This window comes from Bufo bufo, chromosome 4 (genome assembly GCF_905171765.1).
Source record: "Bufo bufo chromosome 4, aBufBuf1.1, whole genome shotgun sequence".
Classification (NCBI taxonomy): domain Eukaryota; kingdom Metazoa; phylum Chordata; class Amphibia; order Anura; family Bufonidae; genus Bufo; species Bufo bufo.
Genome location: NC_053392.1, coordinates 10,534,236 through 10,549,319, shown reverse-complemented (window position 1 = coordinate 10,549,319; position 15,084 = coordinate 10,534,236). Strand labels below are relative to the sequence as shown.

The following is a 15,084-nucleotide window of genomic DNA, read 5'->3' as shown; positions in this document are numbered from 1 at the left end:
AGCAATGGACAGCATTGGAGACCCTACTATGCCCATTGGATGGTAATTTTGGTAGGCAGAGTCTGGTGCCATAAATAGGAGGCGCAACAACTCATACGCTGCCACTGCCTTAATATCTAAGCAGAAGCGCTGCCACTGCATTAAGCGCTCTGTGACACCTCCAGATCCATGTCCCTGAAGAGCCAATTTTTAGATGGCGAAACGCGTCGGATGATGGACTAGATTTGCTAGGAAGGGAAGTTTAAGGGATTTCTAGCACAGGCCCGAGGTTCCTGCGGCTGGGGGTCGCCCTTTTCGGGGCGGGTGCTCCGACTACAGCCAGTCAGGTTTTTCCCTGCTTGTAGACTAGTCTGCATGGGGAAAGTATATAGGCTGAGCACCCCCAAACGTTCATTTAGGCGGCAGGCAATCCCCCAGGAAAGGAACTGTACTGGAAAAGGACAATTCATTTTGTGCAGTACCCGTTTGCTTCCCCTCTGGAAAGCGCAGTAAAAAATAGCTACAAATCATATTTAGTGTCTCATTTATTTTATTGACAGAAAAAATAAAAGTTATGTTTTAACTTTCAAAATAAGGTACACTCAGTTCATCAGTATATAGTTCGGAGACCACTGAGGATATTAATAGTAGGTCATTCCAAATCCTGACCTCCATTAAACGTATTTTTATCGTATTTCCATCACCTTTATCATTATATACAGTATTAATGAAGATCAAATATCGATATGTCCACATGTTACATAAAAGTCTCCATGCGAAGTCCTTCCTCCCTCACTATGTCCCTCTGGAGTCTCCTGCAGTGTGGGTGGAGGTATGAATACAGTAAGAGAAGCAAAGTCCATGGGGACTTCATCTTCTCTGCTCCTCTTTTCTTCCATGGATCCCAGATTCAGGTAAATATAATCTGAGTGTTTGGCAAATCCAGGCTTATTTCATCCAAAAATAAACCCTCTTATTGGTGGTTTAAAGGGGTTGTCTCACTTTTAGGAAATGGTATTTACCACGTAGACAAAAGTTTTTACAAGGCACTTACTAATGTATTGTGATTGTCCACATTGCCTCCTTAGCGATCTTAATTCAATTTTTCATTGCATTACACACCACACACATTCAGGGATGGCCACTACTGCAATCTGGCACAGTATAAGAAAAACCTTCGTCCTCTCTGGTGGCTGGTACGGTGCATAGGCACACATGCGCAGCAGCTTCCAGCCGCCTTGTATCTCTGCTGCAGCACAGCAGTGGCCGTAACCTCAGGAAATGAGCTGCAGGTGCATACGATGGAAAAATCAATCAAGACAGAAAAGGAGGCAAGATGGACAATCAACAAACATTAGTAAGTGCCTTGTATTCACTTTGCCTACATAATAAATGCAATAAAAACATTTAATGTCTAGTTATACGTCTGCTTTTGCAGACATTACACACAGGAATTTATTTTCTCTTCTGATGAGTTTTAAATTTTGATTTCATTATGAAACATTTTTCACATATAGAAAATCAGGTTGGTTTCTTTCCTCTGTGACTTCTCCGATGATTCCCGAGAATGGTATTACTAATAAAAGATTTCCCACATTCAGAACATGAATATGGCTTCTCTCCTGTGTGATATCTCTGGTGTATAACAAGACTTGATTTATACCTAAAGGATTTGTCACATTCAGAACATGAAAATGGCTTCTCCCCTGTATGAGTTCTGTCATGTCTAATAAGATGTGATTTCTCTATAAAAGATTTCCCACATACTGAACATGAATATCGCCTCACTCCTGTGTGAACTCTCTGATGTTTCCTCAAATCTCCTTTACCAATATAACATTTCCCACATTCTGAACATGGATACGGCTTCTCTCCTGTGTGACATTTCTGATGTTTAACAAGATATGATTTTTTGGTAAAACATTTCCCACATTCTGAACATTGATTCGGCTTCTCTCCTGTGTGACGTTTCTGATGTTTAACAAGATATGATTTAGTGGTAAAACATTTCCCACATACTGAACATGAATACGGCCTCACTCCCGTGTGAACTCTCTGATGTTCCCTCAGTTTGGTGTTACTAATAAAACATTTCCCACATTCTGAACATGGATACGGCTTCTCTCCTGTGTGACCTTTCTGATGTTTAACAAGATCTGATTTCTGTGTAAAACATTTCCCACATTCTGAACATGAATACGGCTTCTCTCCTGTGTGGACTGCCTGGTGTATAACAAGACTTGATTTACATCTAAAGGATTTGCCACATTCAGAACATGAATATGGCCTCACTCCCGTGTGAACTCTCTGATGTTCCCTAAGTTTGGTGTCACTAATAAAACATTTCCCACATTCTGAACATGGATACGGCTTCTCTCCTGTGTGACCTTTCTGATGTTTAACAAGATCTGATTTCTGTCTAAAACATTTCCCACATTCTGAACATGAATACGGCTTCTCTCCTGTGTGGACTGCCTGGTGTATAACAAGACTTGATTTACATGTAAAGGATTTGCCACATTCAGAACATGAATATGGCCTCACTCCCGTGTGAACTCTCTGATGTTCCCTAAGTTTGGGGTCACTAATAAAACATTTCCCACATTCTGAACATGAATACGGCTTCTCTCTTGTGTGGACTGCCTGGTGTATAACAAGACTTGATTTACATGTAAAGGATTTGCCACATTCAGAACATGAATATGGCCTCACTCCCGTGTGAACTCTCTGATGTTCCCTAAGTTTGGTGTCACTAATAAAACATTTCCCACATTCTGAACATGAATACGGCTTCTCTCCTGTGTGGACTGCCTGGTGTATAACAAGACTTGATTTACATGTAAAGGATTTGCCACATTCAGAACATAAATATGGCTTCACTGCCATGTGAACTCTCTGATGTTCCCTAAGTTTGGCTTTCCTAATAAAACATTTCCCACATTCTGAACATGGATACGGCTTCTCCCCTGTGTGACATTTCTGATGTTTAACAAGATCTGATTTATTTGTAAAACATTTCCCACATTCTGAACATGGAAATGGCTTCTCTCCTGTGTGAATTCTCTCATGTATAATAAGACTTGATTTATTTGTAAAACATTTACCGCAGTGTGAACAGGGAAATCTCTTCAGTTCTGCCTGAGTTTTCATACATGTTCCAAGGTGTGATTGTGGTGTACTTGTGGTAACAATTTGTGATTTATCTGGAGATTCTCCATGACTACTTGGTTTACGTGCTAGATCTGTAATGAGAAGTCCTGGATATACAAGCAGGGCGATGAGGTTTTCTCTTGAAGAGTGTGGTAGGAGAGCTACATTTTGTACTTGTGGTAACTTCATGGTTCCCTCAGAGTTCTTATTGGGATTTCCTGGTAGGATTAAAAATAGATAGTGAGTTTTTTTCAAACCACAATATTATAACATTCCTATTAGGCCTGAAACAGACATGCAGTTTTTGAGCCAAATTAAGAAGTGGATCCAGCAGGAAGGAGAAGTCCTTCTTGCGCCTGGATACAAGCTGAGATATGGCCTATCACCTTCCAAACTAGAGTTAGTGGTGAATAGTGTAAGGCCTGCTGTGTCCACAAACCAGCAGTATAATGCATTAAGGGGACTCCTCTTGGAGTCCTCCCCATAATGTGCATGAGCTCAAGAGTCCTCTCACAACATTTTACTGCTGGTTTGTAGGAGCACAGCATCGGATGCAAGTGAGTATAAAGATAAAAATTACATTACTGGACTCAGCAACACTTACACTATACACCGCTTAATCTAGTTTGGGGGTGTATTGGAGTGGACAGATCCCCTTTAAATGTATAACTCCTAAATAAGTGAGATGCATATGGGACAACTTGTTCATGTGGGGTTGGAGAGGACAGAGAATCATTGGCAACCACAGAGAGACATATTTGCCAAGTGCCAAATTTGATAACACATATGCTAGCATCTGATTGGATGAGACATAGAAGGAGAGAGGGGAAAACCATGTCAGATTCCACAGTGAAGGGGCAGAGGGTGGGTGTTAAGTCCATTTACAGTTATACTTGTCTGTGCGTCTGTCTGTAACGTGTGTAAGAAATAAACAACAGTAGGGCCTAAATTACAGAGGGTAAGTGAAGTGTTTATTAAAAATGTTGAGCCCTTTTCTCTGTACAGTCTTGAGATTCTCTAGTAGCAAGATCTGAATTTTCACTCTGTCATCTTCTCTGACCATGAAAAACACTCATAGCTCACTTCTTACCTTACTGATAAGAATATGGTTTAAATAAGTGTTTATGGCCTTTTTTAATAATCTATATTTCTCATAATATTACCATACACAAGAATAAAATTCATAATTATTGTACATAATTATTAACCCCATCCTTTATCCCTTCACACTTTTCAACCCTTTTACTACAAGAGGAGAGAACCAAAAAAAAAAAAGTATGCCTAACAAATATTACCCAGATTGGGATCACGTCCTGGAGTATCTTTATATAACAAGTGTTTATGACGTTTTAGTAAATTAGAGAAAAGGTTTATTAGATAACCGGCAAAAAGTGAAAGTACGATTCCCATAGCTAGACAAAGTTAACCTTTTGGGACAGTACGACCCAATATTTTTAATAAAGATTAATTGGAAAAATAATTTTTAGCCCAAAATGAGTAAAATACAATCATAAAAAAGAATTTCCCCCGAAGCCTTTTAGAACATCCAGGATACTGCATCGAATGCTTCCCAGGAGTCAGAGCTGAGAAGTTTTGTTTCTGGAATCGGGTATTTCTCTGGATGAATGGGATGCTGTAAGAAACCAGGTTGTGAGGCAGCAACAAGGAAGAGAAGAATATAGTGAAGGTGAATGGACAGAATGTTTGTAATTCTAATTCTGATATAGTACAGAGATGGGGAGAGAAGATTGTACTGAGCTGGGATCCTTCCCTGGTTTACGTAAAAGATGGGACCTATGGAAGGATGTGAAGGAGACATTAAAAAGACTCACAAAAAAAAAAAAAGAAGGAGATGTTGGGATGAAGCTTTCTCTGTGTGACTGTAATGATAATAAAAGTAAGTGATTCAAAAGAAGTGTAATCTGGGGCGTGGCTTGGCCACGAGTGAAGATGGCCGCATAAGCTCAGAGCTCTGGCACATACGCAGCTTCCATAAGCTGACACCGGGCACAACAGAGTCTCCACAAGCATATCTCCAACCCCAACATGATGACCAGGGGGAAAAGAGGGCTCAAGTCCCACGGCAAATTGGACTTCTACTTTGAGATGGATAAATACAAGAGAGATACAGCAGACACCAGGGACCCGGATCCCCCTGAATCACCAACCTCCTCACTCCCTGAAAGCCAAGAAGACCGGGATACCATCTTGGACAACGGCGCAGGAGCCCCTACGTTACCTGCTGGCGAGGCGGGCACTCTGGAGATCCGCGGGTCATCTTCTCCACGGGAAGCATCAGGAGGTACAGGTGGTGGGAAACAGCTAAGCGCAAGGGTGCCATCTTGGGGGTCCTCCTCCACAAGCCCTGCAAAGCAAAAGCAGGGTTTACAGCCAGATGAATACGGTGGAGGGGTAAGCGATTCTACTGAGCCCAGCACACAAAGCCATTCAATTCTAGCAAATTGCTTTGCCTCCATCCCCACCTCAGATGCCCCAGCTTCCAGCTCCCTACTTAAAGAAATGCTTCTGGCATTCAATCACTCACTACAACATGGCATCACTCAGTTGATAACTCCATTACAATCATCTGTTGACGACCTAGAACACCGAGTGACCCATATAGAAGCCAAAATGGGGGACTTTGCAGGCTCACACAACAATTTGATTGACACACACCAAGCTCTGGAAGATGAAGTCTCCTCACTGAGAGCCAAGGTAGTAGACCTGGAGGATCGCTCCAGAATAAATAATATAAAGTTCAGGAGCATTCCTGAAGAAATCACACAGCAAGAACTGACCTCCTGTATACAAAAAATAATTCTGCTTTTGGTGCCAGAATGCACCCCCATAGATCTCACTATTGACAGGGCACACAGACTAGTGCGGCCAAAAGACTTACCGGAAAATGTCCCTAGAGACGTTTTAGCGAGAGTGTACTACTACCATGTCAAAGAAAAAGCTATGCTTGCAGCCCCCAAGATTAAAGAGCTACAGGCTCCCTATCAATTTTCGCAGATCTTTCAGCCACTACCCTGAAATTAAGAAGACAACTTTTACCAATAACCGATGCGTTAGGGGGTTCCCTGTGAAAATAATTGTCACCTGTAACAACACCACATTTGCTATTTCCTCAGTGCAGGATGGAATTCACGCTTCTTTCCGGTCATGACATAACGGTGAAACAGCCGAAACAGTCATCACCTAATGCACCCGTCAAAATGAGATCCGAGTGGAAGACATCTGTATACAAATGAGCTCCTAAGAATGGTCACGACCCGGGACACCTGGTTAATTGTATTGTTATGCTGCGATAAGTGCCAGAACGTTCTACTAGTTAACTCAGGTTACTTGTTCTCAGTTTAGTTACTAGTAGCCAATTTAACTGCCCACATGTGATATGGCGTCTTCAGAACAGAAGATACCTAAGCCCAAGAGAAGGCTCCACATGACAAGTGGAACCTCATACTATGTTCACATTTTAATCCGTACTGGTTTGTGTACTTTTTTCTTCTTTTTTAGGACTTGGCCTCCCTCTCTCCTCCAGTTCAGGTCTGTGGCTCACTCGGAGGACCCTCTCAGCCTCTCGTACATCTCCTTCCCAACATATGCACTTATAGTGCCAACTCGATGGTACAGCTATTGCACTTTACAAGATGGTGATTAAGATAGCTTCCTTCAACGTTAAGGGACTTAATAGCCCTTATAAGCGTTCCTTGATGTGGAAAGAGGCGCTATCCTCAAAATCAGGAAACACACATCACACAGAAAGACGCTCATAGAATTAAACACCCTCAATGCTCGCAGATCTACCAAGCACATTACGAAAAAAAAAGCAAATGGGAGTCCTACTGGCCATTAAGAACAACAATAACTTTTCTATGATTTCTATTACGATTGATCCTAAAGGAAGATACCTTATACTAGTAGGATTTATTAACAATTTCAAATATACGCTGGTCACAGTATTCGCCCCAAACCGCAGACAAATACACTTTCTCAATAGAGTGTTTAAAAAAATACACAAAGTAAGACAAGGCCACCTGATAATATGTGGAGATTTTAACACCATCGCAGATACAACATGGGACATCACCTCCACTTCTAACTGGAAGACCGACACAATAGCACGACTAATACACAGACAACAGATATACGACATTTGGCGTATACAACACGGCCCTGATAAAGATTACACCTTTTTCTCCCACCTATTCAACACATACTCTAGGATAGATACAGTCAGGTCCATAAATACTGGGACATCAACACAATTCTAACATTTTGGCTCTATACACCACCACAATGGATTTGACATGAAACGAACAAGATGTGCTTTACCTGCAGACTGTCAGCTTTAATTTGAGGTTATTTACATCCAAATCACGTGAACGGTGCAGGAATTACAACAGTTTGCATATGTGCCTTCCACTTGTTAAGGGACCAAAAGTAATGGGACAATTGGCCTCTCAGCTGTTCCATGGCCAGGTGTGTGTTATTCCCTCATTATCCCAATTACAATGAGCAGATAAAAAGTCCAGAGTTCATTTCAAGTTTGCTATTTGCATTTGGAATCTGTTGCTGTCAACTCTCAAAATGAGATCCAAAGAGCTGTCACTATCAGTGAAGCAAGCCATCATTAGGGTGAAAAAACACAACAAATCCATCAGAGAGATAGCAAAAACATTAGGCCTGGCCAAAACAATATTTTGGAACATTCTTAAAAATAAGAAACGCACCGGTGATCTCAGCAACACCATAAGACCCAGAAGACCACGGAAAACAACTGTGGTGGATGACCAAAGAATTCTTTCCCTGGTGAAGAAAACACCCTTCACAACAGTTGGCCAGATCAAGAACACTCTCTAGGAGGTAGGTGTATGTGTGTCAACAATCAAGAGAAGACTTCACCAGAGTGAATACAGAGGATTGACCACAAGATGAAACCATTGGTGAGCCTCAAAAACACGACATCTAAAAAAGCCTTCACAGTTCTGGAACAACATCCTATGGACAGATGAGACCAAGATCAACTTGTACCAGAGTGATGGGAAGAGAATATTATGGAAAAGGAAAGGAACTGCTCATGATCCTAAGCATACAACCTCATCAGTGAAGCATGGTGGTGGTAGTGTCATGGCGTGGGCATGTATGGCTGCCAATGGAACTGGTTCTCTTGTATTTATTGATGATGTGACTGCTGACAAAAGCAGCAGGATGAATTCTGAAGTGTTTCGGGCAATATTATCTGCTCATATTCAGCCAAATGCTTCAGAACTCATTGGACGGCGCTTCACAGTGCAGATGGACAATGACCCAAAGCATACTGAGAAAGCAACCAAAGAGTTTTTTAAAGGAAAGAAGCGGAATGTTATGCAATGGTCAAGTCAATCACCTGACCTGAATCCGATTGAGCATGCATTTCACTTGCTGAAGACAAAACTGAAGGGAAAATGCCCCAAGAACAAGCAGGAACTGAAGACAGTTAAAGTAGACGCCTGGCAGAGCATCACCAGGGATGAAACCCAGCGTCTGGTGATGTCTATGCGTTCCAGACTTCAGGCTGTAATTGACTGCAAAGGATTTGCAACCAAGTATTAAAAAGTGAAAGTTTGATTTATGATTATTATTCTGTCCCATTACTTTTGGTCCCTTAACAAGTGGGAGGCACATATGGAAACTGTTGTAATTCCTGCACCGTTCACCTGATTTGGATGTAAATCCCCTCACATTACAGCTGACAGTCTGCAGGTAAAGAACATCTAGTTCGTTTCATTTCAAATCCATTGTGGTGGTGTATGGAGCCAAAAATTGTAGAATTGTGTTGATGTCCCAATGGACCTGACTGTATGTTTTTGGGCGACAAGATTATCCTTCAGAATGTCTCCTCATCCACAACTGAAACAATTACGTGGTCCGATCAGGCAGCCATTACCATTACCTTGTCAGAAACCCGCACTCAGCCTGCTACATATATGTGGAGTGACAATGCATTTTTAATGGCACACACCTCCTATAAGGTAGAAATTAGGGATCGACCGATTATCGGTTTTACCGATATTATCGGCCGATATTGAGGATTTTGAACGTTATCGGTATCGGCATCTATTTTGCCGATATTCCGATAACGTATTGGGAACACAGAACGCGCTGCTCTCAGCGCGTTCTGTGTTCCCTCCGCAGCACAGGGGAGAAGGAAGCAGTGTCTCCCTCCTCCTGTGATGCCGCTGCCGCCAATAGCAGGAGAGGAGACAAGAGGAGGGGAGGGGCTGTGGCCGCTGCGCCACCAATGAAGATGAGTCTTTCATTAATTCATATACAGGAGGCGGGAGCTGGCTGCAGAATCACATAGCCGGCTCCCGACCTCTATGAACGGCAGCTGCGGTCCGCGGTAGTTAACCCCTTAGGTGCCGCGGATCGCAGCTACCGTTCATAGGGGTCGGGAGCCGGCTATGTGATTCTGCAGCCAGCTCCCGCCTCCTGTATATGAATGAGAGACTTATCTTCATTGGTGGCGCAGTGCGCCCCCCCCCCAAGCCCCCTAGTATTAATCATTGGTAGCGCAGTGCGCCCCCGGCCCCATCCCAATAGTAAAAACATTGGTGGCGCAGTGCGCCCCCCCACCCAGTATTAATCATTGGTGGCAGTGGCCACAGGATCCCCTCTCCCCTGCTCCTCCGATCGGAGCCCCAGCTGTGTAAGTCTGGGGCTCCGATCGGTTACCATGGCAGCCAGGACGCTATTGAAGCCCTGGCTGCCATGTTCAGCTCCCTGCTGCTGTGTGCACAGAGCACAGAGCAGCAGGGACAGTGTGATCTCCTATTCACCCTGATAGAGCTCTATCAGGGTGAATAGGACAAGGGTTCTAGTCCCTAAGGGGGCTAAAAGTTAGTAAAAAAAATACAAAAATATTAAGTATAAATGAAAAAGATTTTCAAAAAAAAATAATAATAATAATAATACACGTTAACAATAAAGATTAATTTTCAGCAGATTTGTGTAGGAAAAACATTTTTTTTCTCAAAAATAAAAATACCCAGAATATCGGTATAAATTATCAGCTATCGGCCTGAAAGTTGACAAATTATCGGTATCGGCCCTAAAAAATCAATATCGGTCGATCCCTAGTAGAAATACAAAAAGCCATAAATGAATATTTTCAACTAAACTCCGGAACGGTTACCAAACATACCACACTCTGGAATGCACACAAGGCATATATACGGGGAATATTTATCAAACTGGGAAACCAAGCAAAGAAAGAAAGAGAGAAACACTTCACAGAAATATATACTCCAAAATATAGAAGCATTAAACAAGAAGACACCATCCCCTAACCTCCAAGACCAGATCCGTCAACTAAGATTAAAATGGAAAGTATACAAAGATGAGGGGGCACACTCATTGAATGAATGCCTACTAAACACATAGGAGAAACAATTGCGAGCACTAAATGTGCAATATTACTCCCAAAACAGTAAAAGTGGTAAATTATTAGCAAAAAAGCTAAAACAACGAGCCCAAAAATCTAGAATCCAATACTTGCTCCACACTACTGGATCACATAAAGATATAGCGAACCGTTTTCGGGAATACTATTCATCCCTTTATAATCTGGAGGACACTGGAGTTACTCCGCCGTCCGATTTGGATATAAACTCCTTCTTAAGCAAAATATCGCTCTCGAACTTGTCACCAGACCAGATACGAGCACTTACCTCTCCCATAACAGAAAAAGAAATACTACATATTATCAAAACCCTCCCCTTGCATAAGGCACCTGGACCTGATGGCCTATCCAACACATATTTTAAAACATATGGAAATATACTATCTCCCCACCTACTAGAAATGTTCTCGGAAACCCGGAAAAGACCCAACCTCTCCACAAAACTTTCGCCCGATATCCCTCCTTAATACTGACATAAAACTATTCTCCAAACTCATAGCCTCAAGAATATCCAAAGTTCTCCCCAGCATTATACATCCAGACCAAGCTGGGTTTGGTAAAAACATCAGGCGTCGGACAACTCTAGACGCCTAATAAACCTCAGAGTCCGAGCAGAAAGAACACGATGCCCATCACTGTTAGTGGCCATGGAGGCCGAGAAGACATTTGACCGCATTCATTGGTCATTTGCTTTTTCTGCATTAGATAATTTGGGATCCAATGGATACATCCTTAACGCAATCAAATCACTTTATTCGGCCCCGTCAGCCAGAGTGTTGGCGAATGGTACGTTATCTGACTCATTTGACATAACAAATGGAACCCGCCAAGGGTGTCCGTTGTCTCCTTTAATATTTGTTCTTACCATAGAACCTTTCTCTCAGGCGATCAGACAACACGCGAACATAGAAGGGATAGAGATAGGGGCTTCTGTCCAGCATTCTCTTGGTGTGTGTGACCACTGACCCGGTTCCCACCCTAGATGAGCGGTGATGTGACAGCTCCTGAGGACACGCCAGCATCACATTCATGTCATGTTTATACGTACATGCTGTTATTTCTTCCTGCACCGTGTATGATACATGTGATGTGATATCCCAGATTATGTGACTTTAAGCAGCTGTAAGTGCATCGCTGTGGATGAGACTGTGGCCATAGCAGGAACGTGTATTAGGGATGTCACAGGTGACCCTGTTCTGGCACCTCAGATACGTGTTATAGGTCTGGAGCCCTGAAGATAATCGCACTAATTACTGGAGAACCGCACTCTGTACAGTAGGAACACACTTTATATGTTGTATATTGCACTGTATTCTGTCAACCATTGCTGGCAGGGATAGGTTAACCCCACGCTCGTATTTCCCAAGACGGAATAAATACAAATTCAGGGAGAGCCATGCGGTCAGATGCAGAAAAGAGACAACCTGCCCTTCAGTGATCTGGGAGATGCAGGGGTTTTGGTGGTTAGTTAGCTGCCAGTGGAGGTGCGTGACACTAGCCATAAAGGAGACCACCGCAGGACCTGGACAGGGCAAAGGAGCAGCTGAGCACCGCAGAGGACTTGAAGACGGGGCACAGGGAGAGAAAGAAGCAACCAATGACATTAAGCTGCTGTCTCTTTAAGAGAAAGCACTATTATTAAATCAGCTGCCGCTGACTAAGACCAGATTCCCACATCTGGATTCCAGATCCGGATAGCTCCCGGTGAGGTTGGGTCAGTAAACCTGTGGTTGGGCCTAATTGAGCGGATATGCTGACGGAGCCTCTCATCGGGCACCATCCTGGTCACTGTGAATTTACACCAAGACTGTGTCCTAATAGAGAGACTCTGTAACCACAGGCTAATCCCCCATGTGAAGTAGTAAGGGTAGGCTCACAGATCGCATATACACTGTGGATTTAAGGGCAGCAAATCCTCAGCATTCTACAGTACCAGCAAAATGGAGGACATTTTGAGAAATCTTATCTTATGCTGCAAAAAAAAAATCGGAGCGTAAATTGACCTGCAGTTCGGAATTAAATCTGCAGCCGATCAACTCTGTGGAAATGTAAAGAGCGAAATCTACAGCAAATCCACATGTAACACATACAGATTTCACCAGACCCTTACAAATAATCCTGTTGCCCCACATGAGTTCAGTAAATATTCTTAGATGCTGCGGTCTTTAGTGACTGTGGGATCGCAGGGTTTAAACAGGTGGGTTTGATGTTACCTCCAGTCCCAGCAGCAGGCAGGACTCCACTGTAAAACACACCCAGGACCCACAGCGTATGGAGCGGCCTCAGCTTACTTTACTGGAGATCTAAGATGGAGCCTTACCTGAAGAAACCTCCCAATTCCCTTCCTCCATTCATGATTCCATACCTGTGGTCACATGGACTGGAATGTCCTCCTCCACCTCAATCTTACACGGGGGATCGCCCATCATCCGCTCTTCTTTATCCTCCACTTTAATATCAGTCACATTTTCCCCCCGATTTGTCATCTGTAACAATTCAGGACAATACAGCAGACAGGTGGGAAATCTAACAGATCCACATTAGAGACCCCCACAATCTATGACCCCTCTATGACTGCAGGATCCCCCTATATAGATGTGTATAGGGCTCAGCTCCATCTACCTGATGGTTCTCTGGGAGCTTCTCCTCTGGACAGTCCTGGGAATACAGAGGACGGAGACATCTCTCGGGGGGATTTCTTTCTATGAGTCCATCTGTAGAAAACACACAGGAACAGGAGAGATTATAACATGTGATGATGAGATGATGGTAGTAGTATCTAGGTGACCCATGACACTTACCCTGCTGATCGCCCCATAAATCCACCTCCTCTTCATCTTTAACCTCAACCTTAATATCCATCAGATTTTCATCCTAAAGAAGAGAAATGTAAAATGATCTTTGGTTCAATCACTTTCTGGTCAGATTCTGGGGAGACTTCAGCTCCATCTACCTGATGGTTCTCTGGGACCTTCCGTGGAAATCTCTCGGGGGGATTTCTCCTCCTAAATCCATCTGTGGAGACACAAGCACACAGTGACTGAATACACGGCCTCCTGTAGATCTGTCTATAGATCAGACACTTCTCTCAGCTCCTTCACTTCTAGGTTTAGTGATCAGCGTCCTAAATATAAATGTTCTCCTTCTCAACAACCTTCTGCTAAACCTCAAACTAGGGCTACATGCACACGAATGTTGTTTGTTTCCGTGTCGGTTACGTTTTCTTTGTGGATAGGATGCAGACGCATTCATTTCAATGGGTCCGCAAAAAATGCGGACAGCACACCATGTGCTATCCGCATCCGTATGTCCGTTCTGTAGTCCCGCAAAAAAAATATAACATGTCCTACTCTTGTCCTTTTTAGGCATTGTCACAATGGATCCGCAAAAAAAAAAACGGTTAGCATACGGATGTCATCCTTTTTTTTTTTTGCGGATCGAAATTTGCAGACTGCAAAACACATACGGTCGTGTGCATGTAGCCTAATCCAGTAATAAAGAACACAGAAATTCCAGGCTTCGAACTGCTCTTTCTTCCAGAGACTCGGCTTTCATTCTTTACAGCAGGTGGAAGAGACTTGGACATTGATGGATTTAGATCGGTCGTCTGGTGGAGAAAACCTAGATCCTAATCTGGTTGGGAGATGAACTGAACTAATTCCATTAATCGCCATTTCTAGGGAGCAAGAATAAGGATTTGCCCGGTATCATGGAAAGTAATTCACCCCCCACAGCATGAGTGAGGAGGAAATATTTTCATTGACAGGCAGAAATCCTGCACTGAATGTCCCACCAACAACACATCTTAAAAGGGAGCCTTCCACTCCTGCTGCTTTACCGCATCTGGCGTCATGACAAACTGGTTATACACCTGTTGGTCATAACACCTTAAAGGGATCTCCAGGCTGGGGCCGGACGTCGCAAATGGCGTCACAAACAGGATTTGAACTGCACTAAACTGTGTGCCATACAATTATCTAGCCTACAGGATTACAAAAGTCCCATTGAAAGTGACTTTACTACGGAGCGGCAGGCGCAAAACTGTGCACGCTGGCGTCCGAAGGGTTAATCAACCATCTTTAATGGTGACGCGCAGCTTCCTCTACCAGTCCAGAAGCGGGAAAACTGAAGAAACGCCCTCTCAACAGAGGGAAAAACCAGCCCTGTTCATAGGGAGCGATCGCACGTGCAAAGAGAAGGGAAGTGGCAGCTCCACCTCCAAAGCCTCTCCCTTGCCTCCAGTTCACGCCACCATCAGGGAGGACAGAGGAAGTAGACGGCGCCCTTACAGGAAGTAAAGTGGCGGCCATCTTGGAAAAGAGCAAATGCGGTTCTCTCTCCACTGGATCGCGAGAACCTGTGACTGGAGATCTGATTGAGTACTACTGGGGAAAATAACGCTATTAAAGACTGTTTAGGACTGGAATCCTCCTGCCCGAGCATTATACTCTCCAAAATTGTGCAGTCGCAGCAACGTGCACTTACATTGCTGTTTAGCCTACGTTGAC

General features: G+C 43.4%; 3 protein-coding genes and 1 long non-coding RNA gene across 15 annotated transcripts in view; 1 reads left to right on the top strand and 3 right to left on the bottom strand.

Annotated features, from left to right (window-relative positions):
- Window positions 1–12,994, bottom strand: part of LOC120997437 (gastrula zinc finger protein XlCGF26.1-like) — a 296,047-nt gene extending 283,053 nt beyond the window's left edge. Inside the window, exons 1-2 of the mRNA XM_040427514.1 lie at window positions 12,942–12,994; window positions 5,369–5,494 (exon numbers count right to left, since the gene is read on the bottom strand). The gene's annotated coding sequence lies outside the window, so the exon portion shown is untranslated. The remainder of the gene's footprint in view (window positions 1–5,368; window positions 5,495–12,941) is intronic.
- LOC120998305 (gastrula zinc finger protein XlCGF26.1-like) overlaps window positions 1–15,084 on the top strand; it is a 4,064,644-nt gene that overhangs the window by 996,983 nt on the left and 3,052,577 nt on the right. The gene's annotated exons all lie outside the window — the stretch shown is intronic.
- LOC120998356 (zinc finger protein 420-like) overlaps window positions 1–15,084 on the bottom strand; it is an 870,654-nt gene that overhangs the window by 842,538 nt on the left and 13,032 nt on the right. The window lies entirely within an intron of this gene.
- Window positions 512–1,495, bottom strand: LOC120998442. Its single transcript, XR_005778387.1, has 2 exons — window positions 1,301–1,495; window positions 512–1,265 (listed from the first exon to the last, which is right to left on the bottom strand). It is a non-coding gene; the product is annotated as an uncharacterized LOC120998442 (long non-coding RNA).